This window comes from Armigeres subalbatus, chromosome 2, assembly GCF_024139115.2.
Source record: "Armigeres subalbatus isolate Guangzhou_Male chromosome 2, GZ_Asu_2, whole genome shotgun sequence".
Classification (NCBI taxonomy): Eukaryota; Metazoa; Arthropoda; class Insecta; order Diptera; family Culicidae; genus Armigeres; species Armigeres subalbatus.
The window spans coordinates 201765772-201788888 of NC_085140.1; the positions used below are offsets into that span (position 1 = coordinate 201765772).

Here is a 23117-nt window from a genome sequence, read left to right on the forward strand (position 1 = left end):
ATCCATATTTCCTTGGGAAATTCATCCGAATTTCCTTGGGAAATTCATCCGAATTTCCTTGGGAAATTCATCCGAATTTCCTTGGGAAATTCATCCGAATTTCCTTGAGAAATTCATCCGAATTTCCTTGGGAAATTCATCCGAATTTCCTTGGGAAATTCATTCGAATTTCCTTGGGAAATTCATCCGAATTAACTTGGGAAATTCATTCGAGTTTCCTTGGAAAATCATTCGAATTTCCTTGGGAAATTAATTCAATTTCCTTGGGGAATTAATTTGAATTTCCTTGGAAAATTCATTCGAATTTCCTTGGGAAATTCATTCGAATTTCCTTGGGAAATTCATTCGAATTTCCTTGGGAAATTCATTCGAATTTCCTTGGGAAATTTATTCGAATTTCCTTGGGAAATTCATTCGAATTTCCTTGGGAAATTCATTCGAATTTCCTTGGGAAATTCATTCGAATTTCCTTGGGAAAATTATCCGAATTTCCTTGGGAAATTCATTCGAATTTCCTTGGGAAATTCATTCGAATTTCCTTGGGAAATTCATTCGAATTTCCTTGGGAAATTCATTCGAATTTCCTTGGGAAATTCATTCGAATTTCCTTGGGAAATTCATTCGAATTTCCTTGGGAAATTCATTCGAATTTCCTTGGGAAATTCATTCGAATTTTTTTGGGAAATTCATTCGAATTTCCTTGGGAAATTCATCCGTATTACCTTGTATTACCTTCATCCGAATTTTCTTGGGAAATTCATCCAAATTTCCTTGGGAAATTCATCCGAATTAACTTGGGAAATTCATTCGAATTTCTTTGGGAAATTCATTCGAATTTCCTTGGGAAATTCATTCGAATTTCCTTGGGAAAATTATCCGAATTTCCTTGGGAAATTCATTCGAATTTCGTTGGGAAATTCATTCGAATTTCCTTGGGACATTCATTCAAATTTACTTGGGAAATTCATTCGAATTTTCTTGGGAAATTCATTCGAATTTCCTTGGGAAAATTATCCGAATTTCCTTGGGAAATTCATTCGAATTTCCTTGGGAAATTCATTCGAATTTCCTTGGGAAATTCATTCGAATTTCCTTGGGAAATTCATTCGAATTTCCTTGGGAAATTCATTCGAATTTCCTTGGGAAATTCATTCGAATTTTTTTGGGAAATTCATTCGAATTTCCTTGGGAAATTCATCCGAATTACCTTGGGAAATTAATTCGAATTTCCTTGGGGAATTAATTCGAATTTCCTTGGGAAATTAATTCGAATTTCCTTGGAAAATTCATTCGAATTTCCTTGGGAAATTCATTCGAATTTTCTTGGGAAATTCATTCGAATTTCCTTGGGAAATTCATTCGAATTTCTTTGGGAAATTCATTCGAATTTCCTTGGGAAATTCATTCGAATTTCCTTGGGAAAATTATCCGAATTTCCTTGGGAAATTCATTCGAATTTCGTTGGGAAATTCATTCGAATTTCCTTGGGAAATTCATTCGAATTTCCTTGGGAAATTCATTCGAATTTCCTTGGGAAATTCATTCAAATTTCCTTGGGAAGATTTTAATACAATCATTGTATTGGCATCTTATAATTTTGTATTTTTTTTACAGTATCTGTTAAAAAAGGATTTCATTTAATTCAACAATTGTAACTTGTGAGATTTGTTTTCTGGATGGGTTGTGATGATTATGATCACTGTGTGACGCATTTGTTCAATGAGTTGGAAAAATTGAATAACGATGACTGACGCATCGTATAGAAGCAATCAACATTATTTAAGATCTTCATTTATTGGGCACAATATTTCACTGTGCCTAATTTGGCCCATTAACTTATTCGCTTTATCCACAGCAGATGATGCACTCAATGCTGTCGTCGAGGCGTTCGAAACCGAACCAACGATCGGAGACAGCGGCGACGACGATGCAGGAGAACCAGTGGTGTGTGGGTGTGTGAGAGGTAAATTTGCGATGCGGTGAAAAGATTTTCACTTGAAAGGATAACTAAATTAATATCCTATTTGTTTGGTCGCCATCGTCCCGGTCCCGCTGCTGGCTGTAGCGGCAGCGTATCTGTAGAGCCCAACAGCACTGAGGTACGGCCGACGACGTTTCGCCGGTTTCGCTTTATTTTGCAGTAATTAAGTTTTCGTTGCCGTTCATTTAGCGGGGTGACATTTATGGACGAGCATTGAAATTAGATTCGGAGGCATTTCCTGTTCAATCGGGAATTTAACGAGCGGTTGGACGAATTTTATTCCGAAGTATGGTTGCATGCTGAATTGGGATGTGGGTTATGTAACGTGGATTTATTTGTTGAAATAAATTTGGACTTGCAGCTGAATGTGTAGTTTTGGTATCATTTGTTAGATCTTTTGATGAAAAGTGAGGGTTGATTACATTCAAATACTTTTCAGTTGCAATGGTGCGTCAGTTCATAAAATCAGTTACCCAACAGACGGTGAGCTTTAAAGTTATACTCCTCAAAATGATGTGAGATCACTCGCAATGTCTCTTACGAAACCCAGTCTAATACTACCTGTTGGTTGTTCGAAGATAATATTTTGTACGACGTGTTCACAATTGGTTACTGTCGTTCTCTAGTTTGTGTCCTTTTAGTAGATGATGTATAGAAGGCCATATACATGCTGGTTGGTAATTCAGCTTCGACATCGTCCTGTATACCTATTTTTTTCTTGAGCTATTGGATAACATCTTTAACTTCTGCTGGCACGTTTACATTGACGCCGTGTATATAATCGTTTCCCCTACTGTTTTGGTCTTCTGCGCCTATGTCCTCTCTATCGTAGAGCTGACTTGAACTCCTTGTAGCAATTCTAATCTTATAAGTGCTCTTACTACAGGATTCGAAATTTCCAGCTCCCGATTTCCAGTACAAAATCTACCAGTAGATCTACTGAAGCATGATTGACAAATATTGGCTTAAATACTGTATTGAGAAATTATCAAATTTTCATGACCATATTTTTCACCAAATAACTTTTTGGCATAGTTGCTACAATGCAAAGATTTCATCACATCGTACACTTCAATTAAAAGCGTTTTGATGAATTTTGCGAATCCCGGCCAGTGCTCAACTCAAATCATGCCATCAACAGTGTCAATCGATTGCACCTAATAAAGAATCCATTAACGCGCAGTCAAATTTCCATGCCGGACCCTAACCTAATTGCAGTCAATTCCCGGCGCTTTCTCTCTCATCTGGAAAATGGCTTTCCCATTTGCCCGACGAAAGGGGGTAAACTGCATGAACTGCATTACCGGGAAACAACGTCGCCACCGACCAACCGACACAGTACATGTTTTTCTGCCGTTCCTGGAGGGCATTTCCGGTCGGGTTCCATGTTGTTGCACTTCCCTCCCGACCGATGAACGAGAGGAGGGCGTTGCAGGCGGGCATCGTAAGGTGAAAAGTTAAACCATTCCGATTAGACAGCAACCGGTGAATGGCTATTAGGCATTTCAGGGAAATTAATTTGAACGATGCATTTCGGCTCGGACATGCCTACCGTGAGCCGGGGGCCCTGAATGGCATCGATGATCGGAACGCAATTGGAAAGGCATCACTGCTGCAAGGTGTAGCAGCACTTTGTGCAATTGCATCCGAAGAGAAATGACCAAATTGCTGCAAAATAGAAGCTTGCTGGAGGAGTCCAAAACGAGGCTTGGAAATTGTAGGAACAGGTTGAGACCATTGAGGCGTACTTCTTTGATTCTGGGAGGAGTTCGGTCAATACAGTGAACTCGATTGATCTTCCTGATGAGTGGATTCAGGCTATTTACAGATAAAAGTCTCTAGTTATTGCCTAGTACTCTGCATTGGACGGTTTCGTTGTTGACAGATGTAATTGCAATTTCCAAAGATTTCTAAAGCAGTGAATACATGTATGATAGGTTAATTTTATCGGAAAAGGTATGTAACTGAGTGTACCCAAAGTGTGTATCAAAGCTACAAGAAATTATTGATCAACTCCCACCCAACTGCTTTGGGCCTTCCGATTATCTGTTTTTCCGTCATGCCACATGCACTTCATCAACATTATGCCAAGCTTTTGAAACAACAAACATTGCCTCGCACTAGTCCATCGGCCATATCGGCAATCACTCCGACGACAGGCATCTCAAAGCATGGCTAATGGGAATGGTGCTCTTCTGGTCCATGAAGGTAGCACTTCAAACAAACCACATCTACTCCAGTGCCAGTGCCGAAACGTGTACTCAAGGTGGAATATTGTGCGATTTACAAAAAGCAGTCGCTGCTTCGCCAGCCGTAAAAATCGTAAAAATAACGACCTCCGCCGAGAAACAAAAGCATGCCATCATCAAGGAAAGATGTTGCGCCCCGACAAGGCAAAAACCCCGACAGATTGCAAGGACTAGGCGAAGAAGAGGAATACCAATCCAACGCGAATAAGACCAACTGGCGAGCGATGGGATCTGTGATGGAGAAGAACCGTAGAAGTTCCTTCACTGGCTGATGCCAAGAACCGTCTGCGGGGGTTTTCTTTTTTTCAGGAGATTTTTAATAATGTCGTAAAATGCCACAACAAGTGTATTTTGGAGGAATAAAATGCATAAAGTGGGTTGTTAAGATGGCAAAGATATATTATGAATCACTCCTCTCGGGGGCCCTCCCGATTTGCTCCGTGTAAAGTCGGTCCTCCATACTCCGGCGTTTGCTGGTATGCTTCTCATGTGGCAGAGTGCCATGTGCTGGAAAGCATATATAAAATAGGGTATCTGGAATGGTCTTCGGGTCTTTATTGGGCATTAGCACCTTCGGCTGTGCGTCTGTGTCGGGGCTTGGCGAATAGCGTCGCACCAGAAGTCACACATGTCCAGATCTTTTCAACGTTAATTACGTAATATGATTATGGGTAATTCTTTTTATCACCAGCCTGTGGGTGCTGAAATTGAATCACTTTTCACGCCTACATACCGAGACGACATAGTGTCTGTATTGTTGTGTTCTCCTTGATGGCTAACTCGGCAATATTTTGCAAAGATAACTGCTTCTCAAGTTGCGCTCATACGACAGATGTAAAACATATTTTGGGGGTTTTACGAACATAATGGGTACCTAAATCGGTTGCCTATTTTAACTCACCATAATGACAATATGGTGTAGTATAGTTGGTCTGTTAGTTTGTATCTATAAGTAAATAAGTTGAACTTTGTCACAGTTCAATTTACGAAGAGGTTGACCGATTTGCAAGATTTTATGATCGTTCGATTCCTCCTTCCTAATCCAAAATCGCTCCAGAAATCGCAGGATCAACGCATTTCAAATACACTAATCATTGACATACCAGCCACAACCACTCTTGAATGTGGTGTTGAATGAACTGATTAGTATTCTGAGAAATCTGAGGCCTTCTAGGTAGCCTCCCAGATAAAACGTTTGCGTTGGGATTTGCAGATTCCCCATAGGAAAACTCCTATGCATTTCTTGAGTAGGTTATGTACAATTATATAGGACAAGTAATGTTGAAGAATGATTGCGCTCCTGACCAGGGTTCTTATATCAGGGTTCACGCACTTCGACAGTAAATGGTAGAGATTGGCGCGAGTGTGAAACGTTCATCTTCAGTGAATAACGTAAACATATTCGGTAGCTGTCCCATACAAAAATCCAAGATGGCTGAATCACAAAATTGACACACTGCAACACCTGTTTGTATTCATCTTGGTTATAGCTTCATTTGGTTTACATAGCAGACGTTACCAACGTTTCGGAATTCCAATAACTCCAAACTAATTTTACGTATACTAAATTCGAACTTTGCTAATTTCATGATATCTGATTCTACAGGTGATCACGTTTTGGCTAAACTAAGTCAGTACCAAGATGAATACACCACTAGGTGTTCCAATCTGCTGAATTCACGGTTCAGTAATCTTGGATTTTAGTATGGGGGAGCCAGCCGGTTTGTTTTCGTTTTGCACTGAACATGAATTTTTCACCCCCGCCGCCTTCTCTTCCACAAACTTGTCAGATTGGAGCACTTAGTACCTACTGTATTCATCTTGTACATTCTTCCACAATAAATTTCCAGATATTAGTCGTCTGAGTACACGCGACCGCACACGTATGGCAATCAAACTCATCAAATGCTTTAGCCAAGCAAGCCTTTGGCACAGCAGAGTGCGATTTATTCGCATTCTATACCAGTCCGCCCAGCCCGTTGTTGGGGGCATGTAGTGCGATCCTCTCGTTTAATAAACAATGTGCACTCGCTTGACTGGGGATATACAACAGTAAAGCACATGTGTAGATTGAACAAATCAAGCATCCGAAAGATATTCAATTTGCAAAAAAGAGAGCTAACCGCGGTGGAGGTTGGTACTCGGATTCTTATGGCTTTTCTGCAAACGTGACCTTTAAGTGGTCTTGTTGTGTAGGGGTTATCACGCCTATCTAGAGAGTTGAGGGTTCGAGTCCCTCCAAGACACGTGGATTCTTTTTCGCAAATTTAATATTAATTTGTCCATTTCGAAACATGTGCTGTGCATATGCACAGCCAAGATATTTAACAAAAAAAAAACATTTGGCTTTCCGAAAAGTTATGAGCAGTGCAGCATAGAATATTTCTCCATTTCGCTCAGATTTCGTTATTATTTATTTAATCAGACTAAGGCCGAAGTGGCCTGTGCGGTATATAAGAGTCTTCTCCATTCGGCTCGGTCCATGGCTACACGTCGCCAACCACGCAGTCTACGGAGGGTCCGCAAGTCATCTTCCACCTGATCGATCCACCTTGCCCGCTGCGCACCTCGCCTTCTTGTGCCCGTCGGATCGTTGTCGAGAACCATTTTCACCGGGTTACTGTCCGACATTCTGGCTACGTGCCCGGCCCATCGCAGTCGTCCGATTTTCGCGGTGTGAACGATGGATGGTTCTCCCAACAGCTGATGCAATTCGTGGTTCATTCGCCTCCTCCACGTACCGTCCGCCATCTGCACCCCACCATAGATGGTACGCAGCACTTTCCTTTCGAAAACTCCAAGTGCGCGTTGGTCCTCCACGAGCATCGTCCAGGTCTCGTGTCCGTAGAGAACTACCGGTCTAATTAGCGTTTTGTAGATTGTCAGTTTGGTACGGCGGCGAACTCTATTCGATCGGAGCGTCTTGCGGAGTCCAAAGTACGTACGATTTCCAGCCACTATGCGTCTCCGAATTTCTCTGCTGGTGTCATTTTCGGCAGTCACCAGTGAGCCCAAGTACACAAATTCTTCTACCACCTCGATTTCGTCACCACCGATGCAAACTCGCGGTGGGTGGCTCACATTGTCTTCTCTTGAACCTCTTCCTATCATGTACTTCGTCTTCGACGTGTTGATGACAAGTCCGATCCGCTTAGCTTCCCTCTTCAGTCTGATGTAGGCTTCCTCCATCTTCTCAAAGTTACGTGTCATAATATCTATGTCGTCGGCGAAACCAAATAGCTGGACGGACTTATTGAAAATTGTACCACTCGTGTTAATTTTTGCTCTTCGTATTACCCCTTCCAAAGCGATGTTGAATAGCAAACACGAAAGACCATCACCTTGCCGTAACCCTCTGCGGGTTTCGAAGGGACTCGAGAATGCCCCTGAAACTCGAACTACGCACATCACCCGATCCATCGTCGCTTTGATCAACCGTGTCAGTTTATCCGGAAAACCGTGTTCGTGCATTAGCTGCCATAGCTGGTCTCGATCGATTGTATCATATGCGGCTTTGAAGTCGATGAATAGATGATGTGTGGGCACGTTGTATTCGCGGCATTTCTGCAGTACTTGGCGAATGGCGAACACCTGGTCCGTGGTGGAGCGTTCGCCCATAAAACCCGCCTGGTACTGCCCCACGAACTCCCTTGCAGTTGGTGCTAGTCGACGGCATAAAATTTGGGAGAGTACCTTGTAGGCGGCGTTCAGCAATGTGATTGCGCGGTAGTTGCTACAATCCAGCTTATCTCCCTTTTTGTAGATGGGACACACGACACCTTCCATCCACTCCTGCGGCAAAACTTCCTCCTCCCAAATCAGATTTCGTTATATCACAGCTCAATTGGTTGTGTCATGTACAGGGAATCAATTTTTCTTGGATGCGCATACGAAAAAAGCGACAAAAGAGAACCAACGACAAAGCTTTGTTTTTGACGCAGATAATAGTGACAAAGATCCAAAATTTTTTGTCAGCAACAAAAAAAGAAGATTTTGTTGCTTAATTTTCATCCTGTTATTTTGCATTATATTTGCAGCAAATTTCGGTTTTAAGCTACCGTAGGCTCTGCTTTTATGGAAATATTCGAGATTCTAACTATTATTACAAAATTGGCATCGTATTTTCGGAATTATCAGAGCATGCAAGCCAAATGATTCTAGTCATATTGTGTTTGGGTTCTGACAAAGGCTTGTTGCGAGATGCGTTTGTCAGTAACAAACGCTGTTGACGACAAATGGTATATTGTTGGGCGTTGCTCGAATATTGATTCAGTGGTCATGTACACTAACGCCGCCAAGTGGCTACATGAAATCTAAATATGTTCCAAACAAAATCAATGCTTGCAGAACTTTGAGATTTTCTAAACCATAAACCATTTTCCGTTGGTCTTCCATACGAACCTTGTAGTTTCAAAAATTGAAATACATTTTCCGGCCCTTCAGACACACCTTATACTATTTTCCAGCGGTCTTTCAGAGGCGCCACTACAAACCATTTTCCGACAGTCTTCAAGACGCATCTTGTAATTTCGCAAACCACAAACCATTATCCGACGGTCTTCGAGACGCGCATTGTGATTTTGCAACTAAAATATATCACTCTTAACAATTTAACCACTTGAATTCAACTCACCTCATGAAATCAGCGACAGGATCCAAAAAGTAGACTGGCAGGATCGCAGTAATCTGCTAGAATTGGAAATGAACTATAGAGCTCGTTTCCTACATCCAATTAGAAATTCCATCAGTTACATTCTCCTATCTATCACATTGGCAGCTCGTTAATCAAGACGGACCTCTGCCTCTCGAACCTAACCCAAAAATTCCAACAAATTCCGCATGAACTCGTGGCAAGTGCAGAGGTATATTCGGCTTGCAGTGGGCGAGTGATTGCATCAACATTTCCTGCCCCTTCCCTACATTGACTTGCATTCTGACGTGGCAGGCGCCAGTATGACCTTACAAATGAGATCACCAGTACTTGTACATTGAAGATGTGTGCTAGTCCCAAGCAAACATCTGTTGGTTCCCTGTGCAAGAACAGCTGATCTGGTCATAATGGAGTAGCAACTACGAGCAGTCAATCAAGCTCAAGCTCAAGATTTTAAATTCAATAAACATAAAAAATAGTACCATTTCCGGGATCAGTTCGAGAAAAACATTTATTATCATGAACAATCAAATAAATATATTTACAATGTATATAACCAAAAGTCTAACCCGGTGCTCAAAATTATTTACAAATACATATCATTTAGAAATTTTTTAAATTATTTTGAGAATTGCATCCCATATCTCGCTGTGGAATTTTTTTGACGTAGGACTTACGTCTCTCTTTACTATACCGGGTGTCATTTCAAAATATTCAAATCGACCGCGTTACGCTGTGTTGAAAGATTTTAAACGTTAATAGCGTTCGTCTCAGTGGACGAATTTCTGCGGTAAGCCCCTCAATCGACAGATTTCAAATATGCCTTCCATGTCCATGCTTGAAAAGACCCGAAAAACTTGTTTCAATAGGCATGAAACTGTTTTCAATGAAAAACATTGAGATCAAGGGAACCTATAAATATGGGTACCGCATAATTCTTGCATCATTCCATTACCACGTTCTGATTGGTGCAGACACCAGCGAATGAGCTCCCAAATATGAGTGGCGTATGAGTGGCTCCCAAATAACACGTCTGGTTGTTAGGTTGCTTAATAGATGAATGGTTTTTATTAATCAGTATCGTAGCATGGCCTGCTCTATTATCCTTACATATCCTTGCCTACTACATCCCTCTTCCTCTCTATTTTTTTTATCTATTCCAACTGTTTTATTTCACTACAATTTATTTTATTTGTTTTTAACAATTCTTAGTCTCGTTGGTTAGTGGGCCCTCTTTAGCCGTGCGGTAAGACGCGCGGCTACAAAGCAAGACCATGCTGAGGGTGGCTGGGTTCGATTCCCGGTGCCGGTCTAGGCAATTTTCGGATTGGAAATTGTCTCGACTTCCCTGGGCATAAAAGTATCATCATGTTAGCCTCATGATATACGAATGCAAAAATGGTAACTTGGCTTAGAAACCTCGCAGTTAATAACTGTGGAAGTGCTTAATGAACACTAAGCAGCGAGGCGGCTCTGTCCCAGTGTGGGGATGTAATGCCAATTAGAAGAAGAAGAAGAAGTAGTCTCGTTTGGTGATCTTATAAACTTCGTAGTTCTTCAAATATTCTGGCTTGCGTTTGCTCCTTTGACTTCGTTTTTCAAGAGGACCATTGGTCGGTGCTTCCTTCAATTCATTAGCAATACTCGTCTTTGTGGAACTAGTGATAACTTCATCTAATATTGTACTTCTTGTATTGACAGGATTGCAAGAGATCAGAAGTTTTGCATGATTGATATGGCGATCAAATTATACTCCCGTGGATAAATTCTTCAGAGTAATACGAGTTCCACTTTTTTAACGACTACATGAGGTTGTGGATTGGAATTTGTCTCCAATTTGTTTCGGTTTTCCCAAATTTCTCACAACAACGTGATCTCCAACATCAATTTTGGATTCCTTCGCTCTTCGTTTTGTATCTCCATATATCCTTTCTTTTTCTTTCTTTGTTTTGTCAAAATCTCTCAATTTGTTGCCGAATTCGGAATTATAAACTGGAGTGTTCATAGGAATTTTATCTTTAAGATTTCTTCCGAGTAACAGCTTTGAAGGGGTAACATTTGTTACTGAATGAGGCGTATTACGATAAGCTAAAAGGAAATCCTATAAACATGAAAATAAAAGAAATTAATTAAACTCTTGAAAAAAAATCGAGTTATTTTTATTTTGATAGTTTAATCTAACCTGTAAATCATCTCTCCAACTTCTTCCCATTGCGATACTTATTTTCACCGTTTTTAACAAAGTTCTATTATGTCGTTCGACTAAACCATTCTGGAACGGCGCATATGGTACAGAATGCGATATTTTTATACCGCTTATCTTACAAAACTCATTGAACTCATTTGAAGCAAAAGGAGGACCATTATCACATACAATCTCTTCAGGATATCCGAATCTTGAAAATATAGTTCTTAATTTGAATATTGTTGCCTCTGCTGTCGTTGAAGTCATTATTTCAATCTCGGGATATCGTGAAATAGTCAACAACTACTAATAGATGAACTCCATTTGTAACATCGGTGAAATCTAACGCCAATTTACGCCAAGGGCCGTCAGGTAAAATTGTTCTGGTCATCGGTTCAATATTTACTTCTGATACCAATAAACATCCTGTGCAGCCTCTAACGTAATCTTGAACCATGAGATCCATACGATTCCACCAGACTTTTTCCCTAAGACGTTTTTTCATTGCATCACGGCCCAAATGTGGTTCATGAGCAAGTTGCAAAACTTTTGCTTGTAAGGATCTTGGTATAATTATCCTATTATTCTTCAATACTAATTTTCCATCAGTCGATAAATCATGTGCAACCGCTCTGTATCTTGATAAAGTCTTAGGCCATCTTCGAATTGGGTATGAAATCCATCTCATAAGTTCTGTCAATTCAATATCCTGGCTAGTAGCATCAATAATATCTTCTAATGGTATAGCTACAGGACATGCATCAGAAGACACCAAGCGTATGATTCTCTCACTTTCTTCGTCGAAACTGTGATTGCTAATATTTATTTCTTGGCATAACCGTGAAAAAGGATCAGCAATATTTGTTTTTCCTGGGCGATATATTACTTTGTAATTATACGACATTAGACGAAGCTTCCACCTTTCTATACGTGCACTTGGTTTTGCTCTGTCTCCAAAAATCGTTACCAATGGTTTGTGATCCGTAATTATCCAGAATTGTTTTCCATAAAGGTAATAATGAAATTTTTCAGGTGCCCATACAAGGGCTAGGGCCTCCCGCTCTGTTTGAGCATATCTTTTTTCCACTTGTGATAATGTTTTGGAAGCGTAACTAATAACTCTAAGACATCCGTCATCAGATTTTTGGTACAGTACAGCACCAAGACCGACTGGACTTGCGTCAGCTACAACAAAAGTTTCTAGGTCGGGATTGAAATATGCTAGCGTCTCGTTTCTTGCTAATGCAGATTTCAGATCATCAAACGCTTTTTGATGCGTTGAGGTCCATTCAAAAGGTACGCCTTTTTTCGTGAGATTGTATAAAACACTTGCAATAGTGGATAGATTAGGAATGTACCTGTTGACAAAGGTGACTAAACCCATAAAACTTCGGACTTCTTCTGCTGAACGAGGTTGACGAAACTGTTTGATAGCTTCCAGCTTTCCATTGGAAACTTTCGCACCATTGGCTGATAGATCGTAACCAAGAAATTCTATCTCCTCAACGCATTCAATAGTTTTGTCATTATTCAAAAAAATGTTTTTCTCTGCTAGACGTTTTTTCACCAAATTTGTCCTGAATTTAAGAGTTTCTGGATCTGGTGCATGTATTAAAATGTCGTCGATATAAATTATTAGCCATGGCATATCCGCTAATATAGTCTCCATGCATTTCTGGAATAATTCTGGAGCAGCAGATAAGCCGAAAACCAGCCTTTTGTACCGCATCAATCCTAGCAATAAATCTGAATTGTATTATCTCTTAACCAGTTTATATATAATAAATCAAACCTAATGGGGAAATGAATGTGGTAATATACCGACACTCTTCATGTAATATTAATTGGTGGAATGCTTGCTTGATGTCAAACTTGGTAAAATATTTGCTACCTTTTAGATGACAAACCATTTGTTCCAAAGTCGGTAATGGGTGAACTTCTCTAACAATCGCTTTGTTTGCTTCCCTTAAATCGATGATAATTCTAACTTCATTTGCATTTTTCCTCTTAATCAGCATTGGAGAAACCCATTCCGATGCTCCATGAACTCTTTCTATCACATCTTGTTCTTCTAACTCTTTCAACTTTAGAAGGGTTAACTTCTCAAGGGGGATCGGTATGCGTCTATAAGCTTGCCTTACTGGCGGTACCGATTTATCTATTTTAACATATGCCGTCATATCTATACATACTCTCGTTTATATTATTTACTGAACAAATTAAAACAATATTTAATTCTCACCTTTGATACAGGGTAAAGCACAGCTGCTCGTTGCATTGAGAAATTTCAGTACACCTAGCTTCTCAGCTGTATTTCCGGAGAGCAAAGAGCAATTCCCGCCTTCAATTACGAAAAACGTTGTAGAACAGGCCCGGTCGTCAATCTCGATTTCCGCGTCTACTTCACCAAGAACTGGTAAGGGGCAATTTGATCCATATCCACGAAAGATTTTTCTGCTACCCTTTCGCACATCGAATGCCTTAAATCCCACCTTCTTTAAAGTCTTCCAGTCCGCTGTACATAAAATATTTTCATCTGCTCCTGTATCCACAACAAACTGGAGGTTTACGCCACCAACTGCTGCAACTACTTTTCGTTTGCCGTCCAAATGAAATAGTTCGCGAATTTCCACTTGGTTAGAAACATCATCAACTTCTCTCACAAACTTCTGCTTCCTGGTCATATCATGTCCTTTGATCCGGTTCACTGGAGGTTTCGAATTCTTCACATCAGTTTTCGATTATTTTGCCAGCTATACGGACTACTGCTTTTCCAAGGCTTCCAGCAGCTCCGAGCAAAATGTCCTATCTTGCCACAATTGTTGCACCTCGATTCTCGAGCAGGGCATTGTTGGTCGTTCGCTTCATGTTTTCCCAAACACCGATTACACGCACCTTTGCTATAACTTGTAAGTTTACCTGGTTTAGAAACCATTTGCAAATCTTGAAACTCCGTAGGCTCGCAGGAAGATGTTGAACGGAACTCTTGCACTTGGGCAGATACAGATTCATGGGTTCGTCCAATTTTCAGCATTTCTTCAAGGGTGACATCGGCTTCCAAATATTTCGCCCTTAGTTTATCGTCGCTTGTCATCGCGTACATTAATCGATCCATAATCGTCTCATTAACCTATTCTCCGAAGTTGCATACTGCTGCTTGAGACATAAAACGAATTGGTCCAATTTCTCCTTCGGATTGCACTGGAGTTGCCGGAACTTGTTTCTTTCGTAACGTAGCGACATACGAGGGGCGAAATAATTGTCTAAGGCTTCCATTGCAGCTCTATACTTGTAATCCAATATGCCTCCAGTAACTTCTATATTTTTCGCTATTTTTCTAACATCCGGGCCACCAAAACACATTAGCGCATTGTACAGCTCCTCGTGATCAATAACTCCTTTCAACGCCAAGTATGCCACGAACTGTCCTTTCCATTCGTCCCATCGTACAGACGTAAGGCCATCACCAGCTTCGTGGAATGGTAGGATATTGAAATTTAGCTGTAATTATATTAATTATATATAATATATGTATATAGCTCGATACAATAGCTTTTCAAATAGCGGATTGAATTATGACAGTGATTTGTACTTCAAACTCACTTCTTCTTTGTCCACCTTTGGGACAAGTCAAATGACCTGGAATCAATGTCCCCTACATTTGACTTTCTAAATGGCCTGGAACTCATGTTCCCTACATTTAGAACCATTATAGTTACCTCATCTATGTGAGTCTCAGATAAATGGCCTGGAATCTATGTTCCCTACATTTATCTCCCTAAATGGCCTAGATTTTCAAAATCCCTTCATTTAGGTTCATCTTTTTTTTTCATTTAGATTTATCTTTACAAACCACTGGATAGAGAACCACTAAATTCGTGATTTTTTCTTTTTTTTCAAAACCTGTTGAACTACTTATTGTCAAGAAAATATTATTAGGAAAACTCGTTACCATGGACATGTTGACTCCGAATAATGTTCGTGTTGCGATGCAAAATGTATTTTGACGATTGGATCCTATTTTTTTTTCAGGTCCCGACAAATACAGCGAATACTCTTTTCTTGTACTCCTGGAAAATATTCCTTTTTTCGACTTTCCAAAAGTTCTTTTTCTCTTCTTCTTGCTTTTACTAATTTCGTTTCTTCAGTGCGTCCGATTTTTCACTCGTCGCCAATGTAGTGGCTCCCAAATAACACGTCTGGTTGTTAGGTTGCTTAATAGATGAATGGTTTTTATTAATCAGTATCGTAGCATGGCCTGCTCTATTATCCTTACATATCCTTGCCTACTACAAGCAGCCTCTGGGTCTGCCGAGAAGCCATAAAATAGCGCAACGCGATTTTTCCCTTCATTCTGACCGGGACAAGCGAAGCAACCGCATCATCGATTGAACAGCACTCACTCAGGGAATGAATTCTGCACCGACCGCTTTTTCGGCTCGACAACATCGAAGCGACCATCATCAGCCGAAACCTAGCCAGTACAGCAGCAGTCCACCCTACAGACCCGACAAAGCAGCAATGCTGAGCAGATACCGGCCGGCATCGGTGCTGAGACGAGACAGGCTGAAGAAAAGCCACATGATGCAGCATGTATGTCCAAAAAACAAACGGTTCTTCAGAGAGCCAATAATAGAGATCAATATAAATGCTTTCAATACCCTTCGGGATAGAAATTGTACTTGGGTGCCAAATCCCATATTCTAGAGATAAAATTTTTATGCGTGATTTTCATAAACAGCGTCAAAACTAACAGTGGACAATTTTTTTGATTTAACTGCGAAGTGGACGAAGGACTTCGCTTGACCATGCCTTTAAAGATTAATAAAATGTCCAAATCTCTCATATAATCTTATTTGGATAAAAAAAAACACCGATAACAGCTCAAACATTAATAAACTACCAATCGATTTTTCATCAAATGTTGGATTTTTTGGCAATGATAAAAAAATATGTAGATAAACATTGTTTGATACTGACCGCACACAAAGCGAACGTGACTGAATGATCGTCCCATGTTATGAATTCTTAATCTTATCACCCGAAATCCCATGTCCGGGTGTTTCCTTCCTTCTACTACTAACAATGTTGTCTCAGAAAAGAACACCCTACTTCCCACCTGAACTGCAATTCTAAGCTCGCTTGCCCGGCTTATTGGCCTGTATCAAGCGAAAAATCCCGTAAGGAAATAGACGCCAGCAGCGAGCAACAAGCGTAAAAAAGAAGAAGCCCTTCTCGAACGCGTTGATGATGATGACGCTTTGGCTGACAAAGAAGCGGAATACAAGATACTAGCTGATTGGCCCACCAATTGGGAAGCAGAGAAGATTCAAAATAAGGTATAAAAGAAAAGTGCATTCGCTCGCAGAGCATTCAGTCTTTTTTATACCATCACTAGAAATTCACGGTTATTTGAAAAGATCGTTTTCTTACTTACTTACTTACTTACGTTTTCTTATTTGATTTCTGTGTCGGTTTGATGAGAAGATTTTGCCAAGGAATGGTATGCAACGCCGATTATTTATCCAATATAGTTGATGTGAGAAATTTGGACATATTATGTATCTTAAAGGCATGGTCAAGTCAAGTCCTACGTCCACTTAGAGGTTATGTCACAGACATTACCCACTGTTCGTTTTTTAGGATTCTATTTTTTTTACATTTATCCTAGCGTATTTTACTAAAATAAAACACTTTTGTACGGCTCTCGCGTCTGCTCTCCGTGAATTTTTGATTGAGCTGAAGATAAGAGCGCAGCCCGTTAGTTGCACGATTTTGATGTCTGTGCTAGTGATGCTCATTCCGGATTTTAACAATTTTTAACAGTCCCTGGGTAAATTCATCGAGCACCTCTTAAAAAGTCATTCGATCGATTGATACAGTAGAAGTTTGATAACTTCAAGTCATTTAACATTTAACTGCAATGATTTTAAGCTGCACCCAACCAGCGGATGGCAGATTTTAATACAGTTCTGCATAAGAACCTTACAGAAACTGTATAATAATGTGGCATATATAATTTTTGGAAGATTTTTATACAATTGTTGTATTGAAATCTTACAGATTTGTATTATATTCTGTATAAAAAGCTTACAGAATTGTATATGCCACGAACTTAAACAATAATTGTCAGATTTGTTTTTTGGGTGTGCAATTCGATAACTGCAACAGTTTTGCAGTTATCGGACCGCTAAACTTCAAACGATGTCAAACTAAAGTTGCATCGCGCTGCATAATCAGATGCACTTTTATTGCATCGGACGTCCACTGATAACTGACGTCAAAAATGCGTCTCAGTTATCGAACGGCATTCGCTAACTGGCTAGTAAGCATGAGCATGATTGCCCGCCCACGGTTGCTACTCCGTTATTGACAGGCCAGCTGTAATTACACATAGAACCAACAGATGAAGTTTGGGACTAACATCATCTTCAATGTGTAAGAACTGGTGACCCAAAAATAAGCAATACCAGCGCCGGCCGTGTCCGAATGCAGGTCAATTAAGGAATAGGTAGGAAATTGTTGACGTGATGCTCGCTTTGATAGAAGCCGACGAGTCATCCGCACTTCCACGAGAAATCACTGGGATGTTGGATATATGGGGTAGGGAGTGTGGCAGGGTTCGATTTGGTAAACGGTCTGCCATGTATAGCGTGTAGTTTGATTTAAAACAAAAACAATCGAAAAACGCTGAATATTTTAATTATCAGATGCGAACTAAATTTTCACTTTCTGATTAACTTACTCACCCGCACAAAGCAGAACAAAAGTTCGGTGACCAGCCGATCGTTTTGCTTTCCGCACAAAGCAAAACTAAATTTCGACGACCGGCCAATCGCTCTGCTTACTGGAGAATCTGAAACACGAGAAATCATGCACTGAACTGAATAACTTTATTACCGGCCGCGCAATGCAGAACACAATATGACACAACACAACACAATATTTCGGCCGATAGCGCGATCGTTCTGGTGTCCGAAACAAGAGAAATCTCGCATTGAACTCCGGCATTCGCTAACTGGCTAGTGTACAAAAACTCTCTAAACCTTTCGTGACGGTCTCAGATTTGAATCTGCAGAGTGACTCCCCTATTTTCCCGAAGAATGCAATCCTACCTCAAAATATTACACTGCAGAAGCTTTAGCGTTGGAGCAGAACAAGCAAACCATGATTTTCAAGGTGATTATGTCAAATAGCAATAAATTTATTCTTTGTTAAACCACCAACTTGGGGATACATTATTTCATTATATAACAGTTTTTGGCAACGATGGTTTTAACCTAGGTTTTAACAAAGTCACGCAATATATCCGTAGAACATTGGGTCCCAAGATGGAAGCATTCCTTTTACGTATTATGGAGAGCCAATGAAAAATCCTTTAAGAAATATCCATAGCTGAGGGCTTGGTCGATCGTTCAAAAGCTAAATACAGCCACGTTTTCGAATAGAGTTTGGGTCTGGGTATGAAGAAGCGAGTATAATTAAAGTTCAAGCTACGATCATCGCAACCAGTTTTTCGTCAGAAACGACCTGTCCCATTTGCTTCAGCTCAGTACAGAAGATTAAAAATGGACTGATCGTCTTCAACTTCTGGATATTACTTTCCCTGTGATATTTTGACGTAGGACTTACGTCTTTCTTCACTATACTGGGTGTCATTTAGATTTTTGGAAATTAAGAGCGTTACGCTGGAAGGGAAGATTTTGAACGTTACTAGCGCCTTTATCTTTCGGTGGATTTTTATATCAATCGATTCGGACACTCTTTGCCTATTTCTTTGAAACTTAAGATTATTAACGATAAGATATTGAAAATTTAAATTCTTGTCAAAGCCAGTAAAAATTTCAGTGTCCTAACACGGACATCAGAATGCGATATGTCACGGGCCTTCGGGTCTACCGGAATTTCTTTGTGTATAAAAGAAGCAGTGCCTGACATGTGCGAGTCATTGCAATTTGTAACAGCAGCGCGTACTGACGGGCATTTTGCTCGCGCATTTTTCGTTTCGTTTGTTCGTTCGCTGTGTTTACCTGCACAGCGACAGTATGCAGTCACGTTTATACTACTCGCGGTTATGTTGAAAACATTACTGCCCATGATTTCATAGTTGACGTAACAACCAGCACCATCGATGTTGGGAAAACGCATTTTTATTAATTTTACCCAAATCATCATATCAATCAACAAAATAGATGAACTAATCTGTCTAAATGGACAATATTAGTAGTTATTTAAAGGCCGCGGGGAATTAATTATTATTCCTTTGATTGAAGTGGTCAAAATATGCATACGACAGTTTATGCGATCAAACAATCGTTTTGTCAAATGTTTGTTCCCATAACATGGCGTAAAAACCAGGCTACTACGTGTGGTTATATAGCGCTAAAGAATAATTGTAGTTAGTTCCAACGATTTATTGATCACTTGTAATAAGACGAGTTTGTAGAATCCCATTTAATCCCACCACTTAATTGTATCTTGACAGATACGTATTTCGACCTCAACAGTAAGGTCGTCTTCAGTGTCTCGTACTTGACTCGACTCGACTTAAGTCGAGTCAATTACGAGACACTGAAGACGACCATACTGTTGAGGTCGAAATACGTTTCTGTCAAGGTACAATTAAGTGGTGGAATTAAATGGGATAGTAAAAACTCGTCTTATGACAAGTGAAGACATTCCACTAAAAAGCTCAAAATAATTTTCTTAAGATTTATTGATTGAAGAAGGGAAATCTTTTGAAAAGTTCGAGTTTCCGGGAAAGCTCTTTCCGTGAAAATTAAAATTATATGGTAAAGATAAAATTATGTGTAGAAGAGTTCGTGTTGCAAAGAATTTGATCAGTACCGTACGGGGAGTTTTGCAATATTACAGCATTAGAATGGTTCTGTAACAAGTGTGCAAGCAGTTACCGTTTTCATGTATTGGCCAAAGCTCTCGTTCCAACCAAATTTAAAGCAAAAATGGTTCCAATCCCTATTTTAAAATACCCGAGTAGACGAGGATTAGAAGTAAATCAATCGTGATTAGATTGCAAAATGAGATATGGGTCTGATTTATATGTAGGATATAAAAGCATAAAATATCAGACGACAATATCCAAATCTGCTCTGAAATATCATGAGGTTATCAGTTAATGGTATTTGGAAGAAGTGATTAATATCTCGAGCTATTAGTTTGTTTTTATCCATAATACATCTTGATATTTAAATAACACTTCGATATTTTGCCTGCTCTTTTGAATCTTACATCAAAGTCCATATCATGTTTTATAATTCAGTTCTGTCCTGGTAAGGTAATGAAAAACATGAATAAGAATTGCATTGCAATTGTAAAAACTAAAATAACAGCCGTGGAATATACTAGGATCCTTCCCGGTAAATGTGCTCAAAATATAGGTACATACCAATATTATTAAGCTGAGGTACACATAAAAAGCCATTTAACACGCACTAATTCTTATGTGTTAAGTCCTCAGTGGCTCTCCTGCCACGCGAAAAATGAAGCTACAAAAAATAAATTACTACACTTTAGAGGAGGAATGGGGATTCAGATAAGTGTGATTTCCCATACACAATTTTGATATGCTTCTAAAAAAAGTGTGACACAAATAGCTATTCACTGCGTTTTCAATAATTATTGGATTTTCATTCTTCTTTTATATTATACTTCCTTTTGAATCATCGCGATTGTCTTAATTAAAAACTTTTGGCCACAATATTTTTATTGATTCAAAAGAATGTAAACGTTTATTTCAAATAAGCCTACACCTCGATGGATGAAAGCTTATTTTATCGGATTATACCGTGGATTTCACTAGAATTTTTTTAAGCTTTATTAATGTGTTTTTACAAGAAATGCTTGCTTTAGCAGGAACTTGCTTATTAGATTTTGATTACAAAATCAGTTACGCCCAAATCATAAAGTAGTCCTGAAAGACGACAAAGTAAAACTAAAACCTTTGTTGTGCTTAATTAGTTGATTGTAAATGTCGAAAAAATATGAGACAGGTTTTTGCTCCATATTGCAGCAGGTAATGGAGGTACGTCAACTTATGCGATCAAATGACCATTTTTCCAAAAACAATTATCGCCATAACTCGAATGTTTCCGAACAAAACATGAATATTTTTTCATGGAGCATATGTATAATCATACGAAGAATCCATATCCGCAAAAAAGTGTGTTTTGGTAATTTTGGCTTATACGTCAACTATGTGATCATGGGCAGATTACCCCTTGCTCTTTTTTCGATTGCAGTTTGCTCCATCAGTTGCAGTTTTGAAATTTAACAGCAAGGTTAGTATTTTAACAGATAATTACACATGATTGATAACTCTTCTGAAGGTAGGAGAAGAGATGCTGAAGTCGCTTTGCCGTTTTTCTTAAAACTTATCGTGGAACCTTGAATCCGCCGTTACTCGACAACAAATCGACAGCTGGGCTACTGTTGGGTAGAAATCCTCGTTCTGTTCTCGATTTAATGAATTCATTTATTATTTTTTGAACGTATTTTTTTACACGGGTTTTTATACTTAGGATTTTTTTTTATAAGAAAATAAGTTTAAAACGGTTTATAAACAATATCGAACATTAAAAAATAAAATAAAAAATTGCCAGAATCGAATGTTGCTAAAATGGAATGATGTCAAAACTCAATGTTGCCAAAATTGAATGGGGTATGTACTTTGAAAATTCATCCAAAAATGTATCTAGAAAATCCTCTAGTGATTCAAACCAGATATTCCAGATCCTGCAGAAATTGCTTCATGGAATCTTTCAGGAACTCCCGGGAGCTGGGTCAGTCAGTGCGTCGACTCATCTTCAAAATAAAAATTCCCTGATTTTTCCAAGTTTTCTCCAGGATTTTCGTTAGATTTCCAGTATTATAAGAGAACGTTGAATGTACACATAACATTTAGTAGCAGCTTTCACAGTTTTGAGTTGTAGGAACATGGTGCAGATGATTTTAATGTACTGGAAAAAAAACTTTGGGAATTTCCATTGGAATGTCCTTCTGGATATTCGAATATTCTTTGAAACTTCTCTCTCAATAGTGTCAATAAGAATTGACTTTCATTCAGGGTCGTATTTCCAATAAGCTTATAATCTCTTCCCAATACCAACTCTGAGGAACTCACTGAATGACGGGATTTCAATGGAAAATGCAACGCTTGCCTTTGTTGAAGACCCGAGTAAAAACACAAGTGAATTAAAGCTTTTTCTATAAACGACTTCAAAAGCCCTCAGGAAGAACTTCAATTCGAGCCCGGAGAGCGGAAACAAGAAAAGTGATAATTTTACCAACTAAAGGAAATGCTCGTGTAAATTATTCGCCTACCACTTTTTAAAATTGAACAACATTTTTGATTTTATTAAACCTATCAGCCCCTAAGAACGTCACTAACACTAGGGTAAACTTGCGGTTGGTGGCCAGTAGTGGTCTGTAGGTTGCTCGTGGTGGCGGCGGCGTTCTGAACGGTGGTGGCGGTACTGAGAGCGGCGGCCTGGTACAGACGGCGACGTTTCTGTACCGGGGGTGGCTTCCTAAACGGTGGTGTCGGTTGTGTACTGAGGGCGGCGTTCTTGACGATGGCGGCGACCTGGTACCTGGTAGCTGCGTTCCTGTATCGATGGTTTGTTAGTGGCAATTGTTGGCAGATGGCTGCCAACGGGCTCTCGGCGGGGGATTAATACAGATGGCGATCCTTGATCGAATGACGATGATTTCGGACGGATGTTGGCCAAATGAAAACAACTGCAACGGGACACCGGTTGATGGCCAGGAAAGACACGCTTCTTCTCCTCGATTTTCCCGTATGAGGGATGCAAAATAGCGGTTGAGGAATCCGAGACAAAATGGCGTCGGCTATTCACACGCACTTTTCTGTTGTAACATTGTCGTATTGAGAGGTTCTTTATACTGCAGCTGCGCTTCAAACGGTCGATCGAATTATCCTCCGTGCTTTCTGGGGGGGGAAATGGAGCGGTTCTCGAAAAAAGCCCCAAAGAAAATAAATGATATTAATTAATTAATTAATTAATGATATAG

The 23117-nt window shown here is 39.7% G+C and overlaps 1 pseudogene; it reads left to right on the top strand.

The window, feature by feature from the left end:
• LOC134209502 (uncharacterized) overlaps nucleotides 1-22376 on the top strand; it is a 47297-nt pseudogene extending 24921 nt beyond the window's left edge.
• The last annotated feature ends 741 nt before the right edge of the window (nucleotides 22377-23117 follow it).